General features: G+C 41.4%; 1 long non-coding RNA gene across 1 annotated transcript; it reads left to right on the forward strand.

The window, feature by feature from the left end:
- Window positions 1-206: 206 nt before the first annotated feature.
- LOC117298820 lies at window positions 207-5046 on the forward strand. Its single transcript, XR_004520003.1, has 5 exons — window positions 207-286; window positions 1094-1158; window positions 1933-2021; window positions 3254-3539; window positions 4956-5046. It is a non-coding gene; the product is annotated as an uncharacterized LOC117298820 (long non-coding RNA).
- Window positions 5047-22140: the final 17094 nt, after the last annotated feature.

A 22140-nucleotide genomic window follows, 5' to 3' on the forward strand; every position in this document is an offset into this window, starting at 1 on the left:
GTCTGCACTGTATACTCAGTACTTTCCGCGAGTCCTGTGAAAAAATACCACAGGCATATTACTCAGGTGGGAGTCGAACCCACAACCCTTGCAATTTTACTCTTGAAGAAATACTTGGGTGGAAACAATTTGTTTTAATGATGGGTTATGTTCTTAAACACTTGCCTATGTTGCTATTTGTGCATTTTTGTTTGTGTTGCAGTCAGGCTTAGCATCTTTAAAGATATCTACCCTCCAACAAGATCTACTTGTCCAAGACCAGTATCTGCTTGGGTCTCCAGTAATGGTGAGACCCTGAAATGTTCAATTTTAATGTATTACCCTGGTCCTAAATGAAGCCAGATGTAATAACTGCAGATTGCATGTTGTTGCTCCTTTTTGAACAGACGTTAGTATATGTTGATCTTGTAGCATTGCAATTCATTCAAATGTTTTTTATGTAATGTTGTTGCAACATTGGAAGACTGGCTTGTTTATTTCTGTCAATTTTTCTTTCAGATTTTATGGGAAAGACCTTAAAGGATGCCTCTGGCTAAACACAAATGCTCATCTTTTTAGCTTTCTAAGAGCTCATTAAATGTTCATACCAGAAACCAATATTCTACAGGAGATTCATTTTAATGTTTTGTGTTTAAATAATTTCTTATTTAATGGGAATTGGTACAACGTTTGGTAATTACTCAAAACAAATATTACCTTAAAAACTGACTTGGTAACGAGCATTGGGGAGCTGTTGATAGTATAAAACATTGTGAGAAATGACTCCCTCTGAAGTAGAATTTCTCACTAAAATAATAAAAGACTTCTAGCTAGAAGTCTTTTATTCCTATCTGAAAGCACACAAATTCGTCTAACAAGGGTGTTTTTTCTTTCATCATTTTCTCTCAACTTCGATGACCAATTGAGCCAAAATTTTCACATTTTTTGGTTAAGATGGGATACACCAAGAGAGAAGACTGGTCTTTGACAATTACCAAACGTGTACCTTCCCTTTAAAACATTAAACCAATCTCAGGTGAAAGCAACTCATTTTAATGAGGTATTTTTTATTGAAGACTAAATGTTACTAACCGCCATTTTGTTTGTGTTGCAGTTGTTGTTAGCATCTCTAAAGACATCTACCCTTGAACCAGGATCTGCTTCATTCTCCAGTAACAGGTGAGACCCTGAAATGTTTACTCTTAATATCTAACCCTGGTCCTAAATGAAGCTCTGTAGTAACTGTGCAGATTGCAATGTTGTTGCTACTTATCTGGACAGAAGTTAGTAACAGTCATACTCTTGTAGCATTGCAATTCATTCAAAAGATATATGTAATGTCATTTGGAAATCATTTCCACATTTTCCCTGCATGCTTGCTAGCAATTGTTTAATTACACTTGATATTATCTTGTAAATTTGTAAAGACTTTATTGGTGAGTTAATTATGTGGCATCCACCCCCTTCACAATGGACCCTTCCCATGAAATATGCTAATTACATTTACGCATGCGTACAGACCGTGTTGGTTGGTAAACACCATAGAGTTGTGCACTAAGCAGACGCGCAATCGCGTCTGCGTCACGCACCCATTAGCCGTGTACAAAACAGCGCGATGTTCCCTCATTTTGCCAACCAAAACGTTAGTGCGCATGCGCTACGTGCAATTTACATATTTCATGGGAAGGGTCTTTTATAATCATTGTTATTCTGTTTCAACATGATTATTTCTGTCAATGTTTCTTCTGAGAGCTCACTAATAAGTTCATACCAGATCCAATATTCTAGAGAAGAGTATGTGGTCTTCTAAACTCTTTTGTTTTGTGTTTATTAAATTTCTTATTTAGAGTATTAAAACAATCTCAGGTGAGAACAATTTATTTTAATGGTGTTTATTTTTAGGTGTTGTTATTAAACACTTAATGTTACTAATTGTGCCTTTTTTTTTTGCAGTTGAGCTTAACATCACCAAAGACATCTACCCATCAACAAGTAGATGTCCAAGGGGAATACCAGACCAGCTGCACTCTCTCAAGTAATAGGTGAATTCCCAAACGGTTTACTTTTAATAGATAGATAGATTTATTTATTGTCCACGTTAAAAAACATAGAAACTTGACACCCACTGGCCAAATACAAGTATACACAATCAATATCAAAACTATATAAATTACAAAATAGAAAGTTAGAAATACAAAGCAACAAAAAACAAAAGACCTGCACACTAAAAAAATGCACCAGCCAAAACAACGCCAACCGGTCACAAATAGGACATCAAGACAACAATAGGCCGGGTGGAAAAAACCCAGTCCTACCCCCGTATAGCCACCCATTATGACCAGCTAACGCTGCCCCGACCAATCCATTCCAACAGTGTGAACAATACGTTATATACAATGTGAAGCGCTTTGGGACGCCCTCCGGGTGTGAAAAGCGCTATATAAAAACGGGTTATTATTATACAAGACCACGGTAAAAATTCTTACAACCCTTAGTAACCCTGCTAGCATTGTTGTTGAACAAGTGAATAGCATTAGGAACAAATGATCGTCTGGTGCGGCATAGTGAAGTCCTAGGAACAGAAAGACGAATACCTGACCTATTGAATGTAAAACAGTTGTTAAGTGTATGAGAGACGTCTTGCATTATTTTGTGCACTTCAAGCATGAGTCTATGTCTATGTACTCTGTAATAGTTGTTGTTGCTCTTTTTTGGACAGAAATTAGTATGAATCGTATTCTTGTAGCATTTCGATGATCAAAGGGGCAATCTGCGAACTAACACAGTCGGCCATTTTAAGGAGTCAAAAACTGGACTCCACACAAAATGGCGTGACGTTTTAGTTCATGACGTATAAGGGAAACCATGCAATTTCGAGGCTTATTAGTTATATTCTACTATTGAAACATCTTGCTAAACATAGGCATTTTATAACATCTGGTTTCAAATGCTTTTCATAGACCAATTCGCCCAATCCGGGGCAATATGTTATTTGGCAACCATTGCAACAATGAAAGCCTGGGTTGTTTAATTGGTCAGAATTTTTAAACTCAAATATTTAGACAAATGGTTAGCTTTACTAGTTGTCAATTATATACATTCATTCTGAGAGCGCAGCAAATAAAGTTCCTCAAAAAGAGAATGCTGTTTTAATGTTTTGTGTTTATAACTTTTCTTATTTAAGAAATACTTTGGTGGAAACAACTTGTATTAATGATGTTTAATGTTCTATAACACTTCATGTTTCTAATGGTGCATCTTGTTTTTGTTGCAGTAAGGCTTAGCATCAGCAAAGTAGATCTCCAAGACGAACCTATCATGAAGGAGCTACAGTCATCATCATCATCCTTCGGCTGCGGAGCAGGGGACTACAAGCTTCTTCCAACTACGACGATCTTGGGCAAGTGTGGAGATTTGGCTTGGTTGTAGAATGCCTTCATCATCTCCAAGCAGACGTTGTACATATGTCAGGAATGATATGTGTTGCCTTCCTGGTCTTCTTTTCATGTGGGTGTGTATAGAGTGTAAACCTTGACAAGCTTTACAGTCTTCAGTCATAGGTGAGTTCATAACAAGACTGCTTCTCATATTTACCCATAGAATTACATATAAGAACTAGAGGGCTCACTGGCCTATATACGCAACCCGACATGCGCACAGGCGCCCATTTTCTAAGTTGACAAAACAGGCAGCGCACAGCATGTGTTTGTGCGGCCATTTTGTAAGTTGACAAAACAGCATCGCTTAGCATTCAATAAACACAAACTCCAACGTGTGTTTTATATGCAACGTGCAGACAGAATGGCGCGCACGTGTCTCCTCGCGGTCCTGTCGCGTTTGTGCAAAAAGCATCACCAGTGCGCCCTCTAGTTCTTATATATATCTCTATGTATTTACCCCTGTCCTGAATGGAGCTCTGTAATAAATGTGCAGAATGCATTTCGTTACTCTTCCAAAACATGGCTCGGATTTTATTCTACGCCTAGCAGTGTTGTTGACCCGAGTCGGTGACTTGTACTCGAGTCACCAATTTTGTTGACTTGTGACTTGACTTGACTTGGACAAAAATGACTTGTGACTTGACTTGCGCAAAAATCACCTGAGAGGTTATTATCTTGAAATGGTTTATGAAAAATCAAGTCACTTCCGCACACGACATTGTTTATTAGAGATGCAACTTTTCAGATTTCAATCAGAAATCCACCTTTTTTTATTTTTAAAGCCATTGGACACTTTCGGTAAACAGTATTGTCCAAAGCCCAAACGTCGTGTATCACAACTTTTATATAAAATAACAAACTGTGAAAATTTAGGCTTAATTGGTCGTCAAAGTCGGGAGAAAATAACAGGAAAACCCACCTTTGTTTCTGCACGTTTCGCCGTGTCATGACACGTGTCGTGTCTTGATATCGAGAATCGATATTGTTTTAATGTTTTCTCAAAAAGTAAAGCATTTCATGGAATAATATTTCACGAGAAGTCTTTCACCATTACCTTCTGTAAACCCTGTGAGTAAAATTCTGTTTCGAAAGTATCCAATGGCTTTAACCCCAAAATCCAATTTTCTTTAGGGTTTTTTTGCTTAAAGGAACGTTACAGAATTGGTAAAAACTTACACGGTCTAATGTTGATGATAGTTGAAAACATAGTCTGAAATGTCATATTTGATGAGAAATCAATAATCTAACTTCGCGTTTGGAGTTTATCGCTCAGTGAGCGTTTTATTTTTTTTATTTTTTTGCATCGATGCAATGCAAAATTTGTAATCGGTTTTTCACTGTTCTCTCGTGACCCAGATGACCGATCGATCTAAAACTTCTACAGGTTTGTCAGTTCATGTGATGGTGGATTACATAAAGTGCTTATACTGCCAGCAACTGTTTTGGCAAAACAAATTCTGTAATGTTCCTTGAAAAAACATGTATAAATCGGATCGAAAATATCAGATTAATTTTGTTTGTTTGTGTTGCAGTGAGGCTTAACATCTGCAAAGACGTCTTCCCCTCAACGCAAGTAGACCCATCCAAGACCAGCAGACGATGAAGGAGCTACGTGTACACTCTCAAGTCAAAGGCGAGTTCATAACAAGATTACTTTTAATATTTACCCCAGTCATGAATGGAGCTCTGTAACAATTATGCAGAATGCATGATGTTACTCTTGTTTTTAAAAAGGCACTGTACATGTCTAGGCCTAGAGTCCTGCGTTGGTGGACTCAATTTTTGTATTTTACGAAATATGGGTTCCAATCCTAAATCCTGGTTAGTCGCAACAATTGTGTCCTTGAACAAGGCACTTTGCCTTAATTGCTTCTCTCCAACCAGGAGTACAAATGGGTATTCCCTACGGTTGCCTTTAGTGGTTTGCCAGTGATCGCCGGCGTCTATTCTTGAGTGACATTCCTCTGGTGCTATGTCATGGTTGCCGATGTCAGTTCACTTTTGTTTCTTGAGCGACAGGCCACTGGTGCTAGTCACTGGTTGCTGATGTCGGTTCACTGTCGTTTCTTGAGCAACAGGCATCTGGTGCTATGTCACTGGTTGCCGATGTTGGTTCACTTTTATTCCTTGAGCGACATTCCTCTGGTGCTAGTCACTGGTTACCAATATCAGTTACTGTCGTTTCTTGAGTGACAGGCCATTAGTGCTATGTCACTGGTTGCCGATTTCGATTCACTTTCTTTCCTTGAGCGACAGGCATCTGGTGCAATGTCACTGGTTGCCGATATCGGTTCACTCTCATTTCTTGAGCGACATTCCTCTGGTGCTAGTCGCTGGTTGCTGATATCGGTTCACTGTAGCTCTTGAGCGACAGGCTTCTGATGCTAGTCACTGGTTGCCGATGTCGGTTCACTGTTGTTTCTTGAGCAACAGGCCTTTATTGGTGCTATGCCATTGGTTTCCGATGTCGGTTCATTGTCCTTTCTTGAGCGACATTCCTCTGGTGCTAGTCACTGGTTGCCGATGTCAGTTCACTGTTGTTTCTTGAGTGACGGGCCAATGGTGCTATGTCACTGGTGCGTTGGCGGTTCACAGTCATTTCTTGAGCGACGCGCCTTTGGTTCTATGCCATTGGTTGCGGATGTCAGTTCACTGTCGTTTTTTGAGTGACATTCCTTTTGTACTATGGCATTAGTTGCCGATGTCGGTTCACTGTTGCTCCTTGAGCGATGGGCCTTTGGTTCTATGCCATTGGTTTCCGATATCATTCACTTTCGTTCCTTGAGCGACAGGCCTCTGGTGCTAGTCACTGATTGCTGATGTCCGTTCACTGTCGTTTCTTGAGCGACAGGCTTTTGGCGCTATGCCATTGGTTTTCAATATCGTTCACTCTCGTTCCTTGAGCGACATTCCTCTGGTGCTAGTCACTAGTTGCCGATGTCGGTTCACTGTCATTTCTTGAGCGACAGGCCTTTGGCGCTATGCCATTTGTTTCCGATATCGGTTCACTTTCGTTCCTTGAGCGACATTCCTCTGGTGCTAGTCACTGGTTGCCGATGTCAGTTCACTGTCGTTTCTTGAGTGACGGGCCTTTGGCGCTATGCCATTGGTTTCCTATATCGGTTCACTGTCGCTCCTTGAGCGACAGGCCTTTGGCGCTATGCCATTGGTTTCCAATAGCGGTTCACTGTCGTTCCTTGAGCGACAGGCCTTTGGCGCTATGCCATTGGTTTCCGATATCGGTTCACTGTCACTCCTTGAGCGACAGGCCTTTGGCGCTATGCCATTGGTTTCCGATATCGGTTCACTGTCGTTTCTTGAGCGACAGGCCTTTGGCGCTAATATTGGTTTCCGATATCGGTTCACTGTCATTTCTTGAGCAACAGGCCTTTGGTGCTATGCCATTGGTTTCCGATATCGGTTCACTTTCGTTCCTTGAGCACATTCCTCTGGTGCTATTCACTAGTTGCCGAAGTCAGTTCACTGTCGTTTCTTGAGCGACAGGCCTTTGGCGCTATATGCCATTGGTTTCCAATATCGATTCACTTTCGTTCCTTGAGCGACATTCCTTTGGTGCTATTCACTTGTTTCCTGATGTCAGTTCACTGTCGATCCTTGAGCGACAGGCCTTTGATGCTATGCCATTGGTTTCCGATATCGGTTCACTGTTGTTTCTTGAGCGACAGGCCTTTGGCACTATGCCATTGGTTTCCGATATCGGTTCACTTTCGTTCCTTGAGCGACAGGCCTCTGGTGCTAGTCACTGATTGCTGATGTCCGTTCACTGTCGTTTCTTGAGCGACAGGCTTTTGGCGCTATGCCATTGGTTTTCAAAATCGTTCACTCTCGTTCCTTGAGCGACATTCCTCTGGTGCTAGTCACTAGTTGCCGATGTCGGTTCACTGTCATTTCTTGAGCGACAGGCCTTTGGCGCTATGCCATTTGTTTCCGATATCGGTTCACTTTCGTTCCTTGAGCGACATTCCTCTGGTGCTAGTCACTGGTTGCCGATGTCAGTTCACTGTCGTTTCTTGAGTGACGGGCCTTTGGCGCTATGCCATTGGTTTCCTTTATCGGTTCACTGTCGCTCCTTGAGCGACAGGCCTTTGGCGCTATGCCATTGGTTTCCAATAGCGGTTCACTGTCGTTCCTTGAGCGACAGGCCTTTGGCGCTATGCCATTGGTTTCCGATATCGGTTCACTGTCACTCCTTGAGCGACAGGCCTTTGGCGCTATGCCATTGGTTTCCGATATCGGTTCACTGTCGCTCCTTGAGCGACAGGCCTTTGGCGCTATGCCATTGGTTTCCAATAGCGGTTCACTGTCGTTCCTTGAGCGACAGGCCTTTGGCGCTAATATTGGTTTCCGATATCGGTTCACTGTCATTTCTTGAGCAACAGGCCTTTGGTGCTATGCCATTGGTTTCCCACATCGGTTCACTTTCGTTCCTTGAGCACATTCCTCTGGTGCTAGTCACTAGTTGCCGAAGTCAGTTCACTGTCGTTTCTTGAGCGACAGGCCTTTGGCGCTATATGCCATTGGTTTCCAATATCGATTCACTTTCGTTCCTTGAGCGACATTCCTTTGGTGCTATTCACTTGTTTCCTGATGTCAGTTCACTGTCGATCCTTGAGCGACAGGCCTTTGATGCTATGCCATTGGTTTCCGATATCGGTTCACTGTTGTTTCTTGAGCGACAGGCCTTTGGCACTATGCCATTGGTTTCCGATATCATTCACTTTCGTTCCTTGAGCGACAGGCCTCTGGTGCTAGTCACTTGTTTCCTGATGTCAGTTCACTGTTGCTCCTTAAGCGACAGGCCTTTGGTGCTATGCCATTGGTTTCCGATATCGGTTCACTTTTGTTCCTTGAGCGACAGGCCTCTGGTGCTAGTCACTAGTTGCCGATGTCCGTTCATTGTCGTTTTTTGAGCGACAGGCCTTTGGCGCTATGCCATTGGTTTCCGATATCGATTTACTTTCATTCCTTGAGCAACATTCCTTTGGTGCTATTCACTTGTTTCCTGATGTCAGTTCACTGTCGATCCTTGAGCGACAGGCCTTTGATGCTATGCCATTGGTTTCCGATATCGGTTCACTGTCGCTCCTTGAGCGACAGGCCTTTGGCGCTATTCCATTGGTTTCCAATAGCGGTTCACTGTCGTTCCTTGAGCGACAGGCCTTTGGCGCTATGCCATTGGTTTCCGATATCGGTTCACTGTCACTCCTTGAGCGACAGGCCTTTGGCGCTATGCCATTGGTTTCCGATATAGGTTCACTGTCGTTTCTTGAGCGACAGGCCTTTGGCGCTAATATTGGTTTCCGATATCGGTTCACTGTCATTTCTTGAGCAACAGGCCTTTGGTGCTATGCCATTGTTTTCCGATATCGATTCACTTTCGTTCCTTGAGCGCATTCCTCTGGTGCTAGTCACTAGTTGCCGAAGTCAGTTCACTGTCGTTTCTTGAGCGACAGGCCTTTGGCGCTATATGCCATTGGTTTCCAGTATTGATTCACTTTCGTTCCTTGAGCGACATTCCTTTGGTGCTATTCACTTGTTTCCTGATGTCAGTTCACTGTCGATCCTTGAGCGACAGGCCTTTGATGCTATGCCATTGGTTTCCGATATCAGTTCACTGTTGTTTCTTGAGCGACAGGCCTTCGGCACTATGCCATTGGTTTCCGATATCATTCACTTTCGTTCCTTGAGCGACAGGCCTCTGGTGCTAGTCACTTGTTTCCTGATGTCAGTTCACTGTTGCTCCTTAAGCGACAGGCCTTTGGTGCTATGCCATTGGTTTCTGATATCGGTTCACTTTTGTTCCATGAGCGACAGGCCTCTGGTGCTAGTCACTAGTTGCCGATGTCCGTTCATTGTCGTTTCTTGAGCGACAGGCCTTTGGCGCTATGCCATTGGTTTCCGATATCGATTTACTTTCGTTCCTTGAGCAACATTCCTTTGGTGCTTTTCACTTGTTTCCTGATGTCAGTTCACTGTCGATCCTTGAGCGACAGGCCTTTGATGCTATGCCATTGGTTTCCGATATCGGTTCACTGTCGCTCCTTGAGCGACAGGCCTTTGGCGCTATGCCATTGGTTACCGATATCAGTTCACTGTCGTTTCTTGAGCGACAGGCCTTTGGCGCTATGCCATTGGTTTCCGATATCGGTTCACTGTCGCTCCTTGAGCGACAGGCCTTTGGCGCTATGCCATTGGTTTCCGATATCGGTTCACTGTCGTTTCTTGAGCGACAGGCCTTTGGCGCTATGCCATTGGTTTCCGATATCGGTTCACTGTCGTTTCTTGACGCTATATGCCATTGGTTTCCAATATCGGTTCACTTTCGTTCCTTGAGCGACATTCCTTTGGTGCTATTCACTTGTTTCCTGATGTCAGTTCACTGTCGATCCTTAAGCGACAGGCCTTTGATGCTATGCCATTGGTTTCCGATATCGGTTCACTGTTGTTTCTTGAGCGACAGGCCTTTGGCACTATGCCATTGGTTTCCGATATCATTCACTTTCGTTCCTTGAGCGACAGGCCTCTGGTGCTAGTCACTTGTTTCCTGATGTCAGTTCACTGTTGCTCCTTAAGCGACAGGCCTTTGGTGCTTTGCCATTGGTTTCCGATATCGGTTCACTGTCGTTTCTTGAGCGACAGGCCTTTGGCGCCATGCCATTGGTTTCCGATATCGGTTCACTGTCGTTTCTTGACGCTATATGCCATTGGTTTCTAATATCGATTCACTTTCGTTGCTTGAGCGACATTCCTTTGATGCTATTCACTTGTTTCCTGATGTCAGTTCACTGTCGTTTCTTGAGTGACGGGCCTTTGGCGCTATGCCATTGGTTTCCGATATCGGTTCACTGTCGCTCCTTGAGCGACAGGCCTTTGGCGCTATGCCATTGGTTTCCAATAGCGGTTCACTGTCGTTCCTTGAGCGACAGGCCTTTGGCGCTATGCCATTGGTTTCCGATATCGGTTCACTGTCACTCCTTGAGCGACAGGCCTTTGGCGCTATGCCATTGGTTTCCGATATCGGTTCACTGTCGTTTCTTGAGCGACAGGCCTTTGGCGCTAATATTGGTTTCCGATATCGGTTCACTGTCATTTCTTGAGCAACAGGCCTTTGGTGCTATGCCATTGGTTTCCGATATCGGTTCACTTTCGTTCCTTGAGCGCATTCCTCTGGTGCTAGTCACTAGTTGCCGAAGTCAGTTCACTGTCGTTTCTTGAGCGACAGGCCTTTGGCGCTATATGCCATTGGTTTCCAATATCGATTCACTTTCGTTCCTTGAGCGACATTCCTTTGGTGCTATTCACTTGTTTCCTGATGTCAGTTTACTGTCAATCCTTGAGCGACAGGCCTTTGATGCTATGCCATTGGTTTCCGATATCGGTTCACTGTTGTTTCTTGAGCGACAGGCCTTCGGCACTATGCCAATGGTTTCCGATATCATTCACTTTCGTTCCTTGAGCTATGCCATTGGTTTCCGATATCGGTTCACTGTTGTTTCTTGAGCGACAGGCCTTCGGCACTATGCCAATGGTTTCCGATATCATTCACTTTCGTTCCTTGAGCGACAGGCCTCTGGTGCTAGTCACTTGTTTCCTGATGTCAGTTCACTGTTGCTCCTTAAGCGACAGGCCTTTGGTGCTATGCCATTGGTTTCCGATATCGGTTCACTTTTGTTCCTTGAGCGACAGGCCTCTGGTGCTAGTCACTAGTTGCCGATGTCCGTTCATTTTCGTTTCTTGAGCGACAGGCCTTTGGCGCTATGCCATTGGTTTCCGATATCATTCACTTTCGTTCCTTGAGCGACAGGCCTCTGGTGCTAGTCACTTGTTTCCTGATGTCAGTTCACTGTTGCTCCTTAAGCGACAGGCCTTTGGTGCTATGCCATTGGTTTCCGATATCGGTTCACTTTTGTTCCTTGAGCGACAGGCCTCTGGTGCTAGTCACTAGTTGCCGATGTCCGTTCATTTTCGTTTCTTGAGCGACAGGCCTTTGGCGCTATGCCATTGGTTTCCGATATCAATTTACTTTCGTTCCTTGAGCAACATTCCTTTGGTGCTATTCACTTGTTTCCTGATGTGAGTTCACTGTCGATCCTTGAGCGACAGGCCTTTGATGCTATGCCATTGGTTTCCGATATCGGTTCACTGTCGCTCCTTGAGCGACAGGCCTTTGGCGCTATGCCATTGGTTTCCGATATCGGTTCACTGTCGTTTCTTGAGCGACAGGCATTTGGCGCTATGCCATTGGTTTCCGATATCGGTTCACTGTCGTTTCTTGAGCGACAGGCCTTTGGCGCTATGCCATTGGTTTCCGATATCGGTTCATTGTCGTTTCTTGAGCGACAGGCCTTTGGTGCTATGCCATTGGTTTCGATGTCGGTTTACTTTCGTTCCTTGAGCGACATTTCTCTGGTGCTAGTCACTGGTTTCCGATGTCGGTTTACTTTCGTTCCTTGATCGACATTTCGCTGGTGCTAGTCACTGGTTGCCGATATCGGTTCACTGTCGTTTCTTGAGCGACAGGCCTTTGGTGCTTTGCCATTGGTTTCCGATATCGATTCACTTTCGTTCCTTGAGCAACATTCCTTTGGTGCTATTCACTTGTTTCCTGATGTGAGTTCACTGTCGATCCTTGAGCGACAGGCCTTTGATGCTATGCCATTGGTTTCCGATATCGGTTCACTGTCGCTCCTTGAGCGACAGGCCTTTGGCGCTATGCCATTGGTTTCCGATATCGGTTCACTGTCGTTTCTTGAGCGACAGGCATTTGGCGCTATGCCATTGGTTTCCGATATCGGTTCACTGTCGTTTCTTGAGCGACAGGCCTTTGGCGCTATGCCATTGGTTTCCGATATCGGTTCATTGTCGTTTCTTGAGCGACAGGCCTTTGGTGCTATGCCATTGGTTTCGATGTCGGTTTACTTTCGTTCCTTGAGCGACATTTCGCTGGTGCTAGTCACTGGTTGCTGATGTCCGTTCACTGTCATTTCTGAAGCGACAGGCCTTTGGTGCTATGCCATTGGTTTCCTCTGGTGCTAGTCACTAGTTGCTGAAGTCGGTTCACTGTCGTTCCTTAAGCGACATTCCTCTGGTGCTAGTCACTGGTTGCTGATGTCGGTTCATTGTCGTTTCTTGAGTGGTGGGCCTTTGGTGCTATGCCGTTGGTTTCCAATATCGGTTCACTTTCATTCCTTAAGCGACATTCCTTTGGTGCTATTCACTTGTTTCCTGATGTCAGTTCACTGTCGCTCCTTGAGCGACAGGCCTTTGGTGCTATGCCATTGTCTTCTTATGTCGGTTCACTGTCTTGTTTCTTGAGCAGCAGGCCTGTGGTGCTAGTCACTGGTTGCCGATGTTGGCTTACTTTCGTTTCCTGAGCGACAGGCCTCTGGTGCTATGCCACTGGTTGCCGTTGTCAGGTCACTGTCGTTTCTTGAGTGACAGGCCTCATGTTCTATTCCACTGGTTGCCAACTTGGTTCATAAAAAATGATATTTTATCACACTTTTAATAAAGATTTAACACCCAATTAGGGGGCCTTCCCAGTTTTATATACCCTGCATTGTATTGGGTAAATTTAAATTGTTGGCTAATATATTTTGTTTGTCTTCAAACTTGACCTTTCAGAGACGGAGATGTGAGGAATGGTTTCCTGAAAAGAAATGCAGAATTGAATCACCACTACTGATATCATCTAACCCATCGCTCTCTTTAAGACATCTAAGCTGCAAGTAATTATGAATGTAACAATCAGCATGTTGTCTTTAACAGTAAGGTATTATAAATGTGTTTTTATGAACTGAATAAGCTACAATGTATTCAGAACACTGCTGCTTGCCTTGTGGAACGGTCTCCAAGAAATGAGCACATCTTCCCTATTCTTCGCTGTCTCTACTGGCTGCTGATCAAGGACCATATTGTATTCAAGCCAATGTTGCTCACTTACAAGTCTCAGTATGGTCTCACTCCTGCATGTATCTCCGAACTTATAACCTCGTATAATACACATCCTCGTTGTCTTCGCTTATCATCACAGTTTCTACTGCAAGCTCCCCACAGAGTCTCTACCTCGCAATATGGGGGTCAATGCTGCTCCCACCTTATGAAACAGTCTTCATCTTATTGTTAGCCACTTCCTTATCACTTCCTTCAAGAGTCGTTCTAATTATTGTTTTAGCTGAACATTCCTGTGTTGTTTTTATGGCGAGATGCTGAGGATCTTGGCCAAGGGTGAAAGTGCTGGTAACCTCTCCCCTTTTCATAACTTTTCTAATTAACGATGCACTTATTGTGCTTTTTAATTCTTGTTTTAGCTGAACATTCCTGTGTTGTTTTTATAGCCAGATGCTGAGGATCTTGGCTAAGGGTGTAAGTGCTGGTAACCTCTCCCCTTTTGAATATGTTTTCTAGTATTGGTATGTTACTTTTGTGTAGAGGTGTATAGGCACTGGACACTATTGGTAACTCCTCAAAATAATTTCTAGCGTAAAAACCTATTTGCTAACTAGCAATAGAGAGCCGTTGCTAGTTTGCAACATTGTGAGAAATGGCTCCCTCTGAAGTAACGTAGTTTTTGAAATAATAAAGACTTCAGCTGAAGCCTTTTATTATGCATCATTCTTAAAGCAGTCACACAAACTTATGCAACAAGGGTGTTTTTTCTATTCTCTTGCAACTTCAATGACCAATTGTGCCCAAATTTGTTATTTTATGCATACATGTATGTTGGGAAAGTGAGAATACTAGTCTTTGACAGTTACCAAATGTGTCCAGTGCCTTTAATAAGTATCTTTCATTATTGTTATGATTTTAAATGAACATCTGGTAAATAAGTACACCATTGCAAGCAAGCACAAATGCGATTTTGTTTGCGCTTTGAAATTGCGATAAATTGCAAAATTGCATAATGCGCTTTTAAGCAAAATTAGCGATCTTAGAGACTTGGTGGTGCGGCGGTTAGATTAAAGGGACCTGGACACATGCACGTGGCATGTGGGGTCCTACTTCCGGCTCGGGCCACTGGGTGGTTGATCTTAAAGGTGCATTTGGGCTCCTCATCTGTCAGGATGGTGCCGGTGTTATCAGAAATATGGTTGACCAACGGAAGTAGTCCCTAGTCCTTTCAACTAGGGACCGCGTTAGTACGAGTAGGGAGGCTGTCCTGGCGCCGAAGTTGGGACAGTGGACCGGACCCATCCCCTTAAGGGATGGTGCAATGGCTCTTACGATCTCAGAAAGCGTGTGGGGCTGGTATCCTGGAACCTGCACGTTGGTAGCCCTGCTAATTGAACTAAGCTAACCAGGATGACAATCAGCAAAATCTGATGACAAAAAAATGATTGCGATGGTGTACTTATGTATAATGGTTTACTTAAATAAATTAATATTTTAGTTTTATAAATAAAAGCTTATTAAGTACATGTGCTGCATTGCTATTGCATTAGCGTGTTGAAGGTATGTCACCCCAGTATGATGTCTTGCAGTGTATCCCATTATAGTCTGTCTCTTATCATGGGAGTATCAGCTCCTATAATGGTGACATTGTGAGATTGCACTTATCATGCGAAGGTGCGTGCCACTTCTGCATTGATGCGGAGGTGTGTGCCACTTCTGCCTTGTGTGGAGGTGCGTGCTGCTTCTTCACGGTCAAACTCCCTTAGGCTTAGGCAAAGATAGCCCATCAACCAACTAGGTTGAATAAAACCCCCCAAAAGAAATGTTAAATTTAAAATAGCATAGAACAGAATAACCCTTACCCTTATCTTGCAACAAAAAATACATGAGCGATGGGAGGCGACAGCGTTTTGAAGGCGTGTCACCCCAGTATGATGTCTTGCAGTGTATCCCATTATAGTCTGTCTCTTATCATGGGAGTGTCAGCTCCTATAATGGTGACATTGTGAGATTGCACTTATCATGCCAAGGTGCGTGCCACTTCTGCATTGATGCGGAGGTGTGTGCCACTTCTGCCTTGTGCGGAGGTGCGTGCTGCTTCTTCACGGTCAAACTCCCTTAGGCTCAGGCAAAGATAGCCTATCAATAAACTATGTTGAAGAAATTCCCCCAAGAAAAAATGTTAAATTTAATATAGAATAAAACAGAATAACCCTACCCTAATCCTAGCAACAAAAAATACATAAGCGATGGGAGGCGACAGCGTTTTGAAGGCGTGTCACCCCAGTATGATGTCTTGCAGTGTATCCCATTATAGTCTGTCTCTTATCATGGGAGTGTCAGCTCCTATAATGGTGACATTGTGAGATTGCACTTATCATGCGAAGGTGCGTGCCACTTCTGCATTGATGCAGAGGTGTGTGCCACTTCTGCCTTGTGTGGAGGTGCGTGCTGCTTCTTCACGGTCAAACTCCCTTAGGCTTAGGCAAAGATAGCCCATCAACCAACTAGGTTGAATAAAACCCCCCAAAAGAAATGTTAAATTTAAAATAGCATAGAACAGAATAACCCTTACCCTTATCTTGCAACAAAAAATACATGAGCGATGGGAGGCGACAGCGTTTTGAAGGCGTGTCACCCCAGTATGATGTCTTGCAGTGTATCCCATTATAGTCTGTCTCTTATCATGGGAGTATCAGCTCCTATAATGGTGACATTGTGAGATTGCACTTATCATGCGAAGGTGCGTGCCACTTCTGCATTGATGCGGAGGTGTGTGCTGCTTCTGCCTTGTGCGGAGGTGTGTGCTGCTTCTTAACGGTCAAACTCCCTTAGGCTCAGGCAAAGATAGCCCATCAATTTACTATGTTGAAGAATTCCCCCAAAAGGGCCAAGTTTCAAACTGAAATAAAATGCTTGCAGTGGTGTACTTATGTTTAACTATGCATTTTTGTGAATTTGGTGTTAAACTTTATCAGGGGTGTTTACATAAGTTTAAGTTTAACTGTATGCATTACTATTTGTGAATTGTGATGTTAAACTTTATCATGGGTGTTTACAGTACCTTTGGCTAGTTGTTAGATTTTAAATAAGTATCCACTGGTTAAATTTGTTGGTATAGAAACGAGGTTGCTGCTGATAGGTTTGAGCGTGAGTCGTGCGAACATAACGTTGTCGCTCGTTGAAAATGTTGCGGAAATATCACATTTGTTTCGTCAAATCGGTCTTTTTCTATGAAAGACTTGCACTGGAACGTGTTGTCGTGTTTTCTTCATAATTCACAGACAAATTATAAATTACAAAATTTAATCAATAAAAATATAAATCATGAAACTTACTTTTAATTATCTGGGCTTTGTAAATAACAAAGTCTGTTTCACAAAACAACTTATTTTGATTGTTTTTTTTTTTTACATTATACTAAATCTTACCACTAACATCGAAAAAATGAATTTAATATTTTTTATAGTTTAATTATTGTAACTACTATAACAATCTACCACATTACAAAGAAGCGTTATGAAATGTTAATCATACAAAAAAAATTTAAAATCAGTAGAGAAAATTACAATTTATAATTTACAGTTTACAAGAATGTCATTTGTCTAATTTATGAATTTGACAATATGTAATTAAGGGGTAGTGTTTTCTACTAACATTCCACAATTAAATTAGAACTACCATTTATCAATATCATTTGAATAAAATTGACACTTATAATAACATATCCTCTGGTAACATGTTTATGACAACTTTAAAATTACATTAACAAAAGGGGGAAGGACACAATTATTTCACTAAAATTAAAACAATACAGTTTAATTTAATTTATCACATGTATGAACTTCATACTATACAATCAGTGGGGGCCAGGCCTACGTGTAGATGAATATTATGGTTAAGTTTTTATGACACACTTCAACTTGAAAATTAACTATATATAAAATTATCTGCATTACAAAAAAACCATACTAACATAGCTGAATGTGTACAATATTCTTTCAAATTCATGGGCAACATTAAATCGAATTCAAAAATTAATGCTATAATATGAAACAAAAGTGTAAGATAAAATGGCGTGTAACGTCGGCAAAACAAAACGAGGCTTGTTTTTTATTAACCTGCGCTGCGGATATAGGAAATTAATATCCATTTAAAACACAGTCGATGCATCTATTAACTCAGGCAAAAAATATCCTATGATAACCTTAGAACAAAAGGTTGAAGGACACGATTATTTAGTTAATACTTACTAACTTAGGTATGAACATTATATATGATCAGTGGGGGATGCCAGGCCTACATGAAGATTAATATTATGTTTAAATTTTTATGAAATGGTTTTAGTTTTTATGTAACTGTTTAATTTGGAAATTAACTATATAAAATTATCTGCATTAAAAATAACAATGTAACGGAGCTGACTGTGTACAATATTCTTTCAAATTGATGGGTAACATTAAATCAAATTCAAAAATTAATGCTATAATATGAAATAAGTAATAAGCTAATTTATCTTTTTTATAAATCGAAAGTGAGACTAAAAGAGTTTCACAAAAGTGTAAGATAAAATGGCGTGTAACGTCGGCAAAAAAAACATATTGTTTTTTTTTATTATTAACGAGTGCTGCGGACATCGGACATTAATATGCACTTAAAACGCGGTCGGTGCATCTATCAACTCGGGCAAAAAATTTCTTATGATAACCTTAGGACAAAAGGGTGAAGGACACAATTATTTAACTAAAGTTAAAACAATAAATACTTATGAACTTAGGTTTGAACATTATATGTAATCAGTGGGGGGTGCCAGGCCTACATGAAGATAAATATTATGTTTTAGTTTTTATGAATTAGTTTAATTTGGAAATTAACTATATAAAATTAACTGCCTTCAGTTTGTGCATCACAAACAGATAACTTTGTTGTTACGTAAAACAATGTACATTATTCTTTCCAATTTATGCACCATAGTTAATTGTATTTAAAAGTTGATGCTTTAATATGAAATTTGTCGTAACAGCTAATTTATTTCAATAAATAGAAAGTGAAACAGATAGAGTTACTCCATAGTGTAATATAGGCTTTGACGAGTTAATAAAATCTCGGGTAGCGTCGGTAAATAAAAATATGGCTTGTTTTTTATGATCGTGCGCTGCAGATATCGGACGTTAATAAGCATTTTAAATGCGGTCGATGCATCTATTAAGTCAAGCAAAAAAAGCAGCCTCGCTTCCGTAAGGGTATCATGTGTTGTTAATAGAAATAAGAAATGATGTAATTAAATGCTTGAGTTTTAAATCTATGTGTTAATAAAGTTTAAGTAAGCTTTGATATTATAAAACCACTTTTATTGTATGATTACATTAAATATTACTTAAAGAAATGTTTTGTTAATGAGGCATGTGTAGGAGGGGTGCTGTTGGCAAGAATGAATAAAATGACAGCGAGATAGCGGAGCACCCTCTATGCAGTAACCAAATTAAATCTAAAACTATACATTATGCTATGAATATTGAAGTATGTATAAAACGCTTTAATATGAAAAAACTATTAAGAACTTATTCATTTCAATAAATAGAAAGAGTTACACTAAAGTGTAAGACTGGCTTTGACGATTTAAACAAATCTTGGGAATGTTTTTTTACGAACGCGCGCTGATATCGGACGTAAATGTGCATTTTTATACGCGGCCGGTGCATCTATTAACTCAGGCAAAAAAAGCAGCCTCGCTACTGTAAGGGTATCTTGTAGTACATAATCTGTAATTAAATGCTTTAATATTAAATTGGTGTGTTTATAAAGTTTAATTAACCTTTAAATTTTTATAAAACCACTTTTAATGCATGGTTACATGAAATATTACTTTAAGAAATGTTTTATTAATGAGGCATTTGTAGTAGGGGGTGCTGTTAGTAAGAGCGAATAAAATGGCAGCAAGATAGCGGAGCACCCTCTATGCAGTAACCAAATTAAATCTAAAACTACCAGATTGAAGTATGTATAAAATGCTTGCAGTGCGAGCTCTGTGTAGTTCTTGTTTGAATTAAAATAACTAGTATATTGTTTAACTCTGATGGAGTAAATTGGGGGGGGGGGGAGTAACTTGATAAGAGAACACAGTTTTTGAACTGTTATTAGAGTAAATTAAATTTTACTTTAAAATTATTAAGGAAGACTATGCCATGAATATTGAAGTATGTATTAAACGCTTGCAGTGCAAGCTCTGTGTAGTTCTTATTAGGAATTAAAATAACTAGTATTATTTTCAACTCTGATGGAGTAAATTGAGGGGGGGGGGGCAACTTGATTAGCGAATGCAGTTTTTGAACTGTTATTGGGGGAAATTAAATTTTACTTTTAAATTATTAAGGAAGACAAGTAACTTATGTAAATTTAGTTTGTACTTAAAATAAAGCACTAATAGACTTTAGATATAAAATGGTGGCAATGCGCACTTTGTAGTGGTTGGGCCAATGCGCAACCTTTTTTTGACCTGTAGTTGACTGCGCTTTACGCAAATGATGTCATGTGCATAAGGTCCATTATGGTACTCTGTTAATTATTTTGTATTATTTATGTTGTTAGTTTAAATTGTAAAATGACTCGTAAGGTTTGTAGTCTTTTTGTGATCTTTTTAAATGTTCCTATTTTTTAAGTATTAAAATATGTCTTAAAGGTGTATAGCTTTACTCGTTAAACACATCTGGTAATATTTGTATTGTTTATTTTTGTTTTGTAAATAAACCTTTATTTAACGTACACCAACTGGTATGTCTTTATTCTATCTTTCTTCTTGTGACTCTTGCTAAGGTCAAAGGTCATAGGGTTCATCTCAATTTTTTTTTTATTCAGCCTTTCCATTCTAAGGTTTAAATATTAGTTCCGAGCAATTTTTTTCAAGAGCCGCCGTAGCGCAGCGGGCTAGCTCACAGCCCCAGGAATCCTGGAGCTGTGAGCAGGGTGGGTTCAAATCCCTCCGGGGACCCTTTTACCATTAAAAAAAGACTTTTTTTTATAAATCTGATAAAAATGTGCAGGGCTTGAACCGGGGACCTTCCACTCTGTAAGCACTCTCTCTCACTGCTGTGCTACTGAGCTGTTATAAAAATCTAACGGTTTTTGGAGTGATGAAGTTAAAAATGGCTGACTTAGAAAATATTTCAGAATTTTATTTTCCCTGGCTCAACCCTTGGAATTCTAGCTGATCTGAGAGCTGACCAAGGGCCTACCAAGGGCCTTGGAGCTTGGCTGGAGGAGTAAAATTTCTAAGTGCTGAGGGGCCAAGGAGGTTGCTCAGTGGGCTAGGGTAAGGGTTGCCTCTGCTCTGAGACTCCCGGGCAAGGGGCTGGGAGTTTGCTGGTTAGCCAGTGGGCTCGGTTGGTTGGGATGAGGACTTGGGGTGATGGTAGGAATGATGATGGGCTGGACTGTTTGGGATGAGGACTTGGGGTGATGGTAGGGGTGATGGGCTTGACTGTTTGGGATGAGGACTTGGGGTAATGGTGTAGGAGTAATTGGCTTGACTGTTTGGGATGAGGACTTGGGTGATGGCAGGAGTGATGGGCTTGAACGTTTGGGATGAGGACTTGGGTGATGGCAGGAGTGATGGGCTTGACTGTTTGAGATGAGGACTTGGGTGATGGTAGGAGTGATGGGCTTGACTGTTTGGGATGAGGACTTGGGGTAATGGTGTAGGAGTAATTGGCTTGACTGTTTGGGATGAGGACTTGGGTGGTGGTAGGAGTGATGGGCTTGACTGTTTGGGATGAGGACTTGGGGTGATGGTGTAGGAGTAATTGGCTTGACTGTTTGGGATGAGGACTTGGGGTGATGGTAGGAGTGATGGGCTTGGCTGTTTGGGATGAGGACTTGGGTGATGGTAGGAGTGATGGGCTTGACTGCTTGGGATGAGGACTTGGGTGATGGTGTTGGAGTAATTGGCTGGACTGTTTGGGATGAGGGCTTGGGTGATGGTAGGAGTGATGGGCTTGACTGTTTGGGATGAGGACTTGGGTGATGGTAGGGGTAATTGGCTGGACTGTTTGGGATGAGGACTTGGGTGATGGTAGGAGTGATGGGCTTGACTGCTTGGGATGAGGACTTGGGTGATGGTGTAGGAGTAATTGGCTGGACTGTTTGGGATGAGGACTTGGGGTAATGGTAGGAGTGTTGGGCTGAGACGGGCATGATAAAGCTTGGGAGGACTAGGGGTACGTTGGGATGAGATGGGGTTTTTCGTATTAAAGGTGTGGTATGGTACTTTTTAGTCAAAGTATTAAATGGGGTCGACACTTTTCTATTAAAGTGGTTATTCTTAGATGTAATTTTAACGGTAGGGGTTTTTCGTATTAAAGGTGTGGTGTGGTACTTTTTGTTTAAAGTTTTTAAAGGGGTGGAACTTTTGTTATTAAATTGGTTATTCTTAGATGTAATTAAACGGTAGGGGTTTTTCGTATTAAAGGTGTGGTATGGTACTTTTTATTTAAAGTTTTTGAAGGGGGCGCAACTTTTGTTCTTAAAGTGGTTATTCTTAGATGTAATTTAACGGTAGGAGTTTCTCGTATTAAAGGTGTAGTATGGTACTTTTTATTTAAAGTTTTTAAAGGGGGTGGTACTTTTGTTATTAAAGTGGTTATTCTTAGATGTAATTTAACAGTAGGGTTTTTTGTATTAAAGGTGTGGTATGGTACTTTTTAGTCAAAGTATTTAACGGGGTGGAACTTTTTCTATTAAAGATGTTATTTAACGATAGGGGTTTTTCGTATTAAAGATGTGGTACTTTTTTTCAAAGTATTTATTGGTGATG

Source organism: Asterias rubens, chromosome 1, assembly GCF_902459465.1.
Source record: "Asterias rubens chromosome 1, eAstRub1.3, whole genome shotgun sequence".
Classification (NCBI taxonomy): Eukaryota; Metazoa; Echinodermata; class Asteroidea; order Forcipulatida; family Asteriidae; genus Asterias; species Asterias rubens.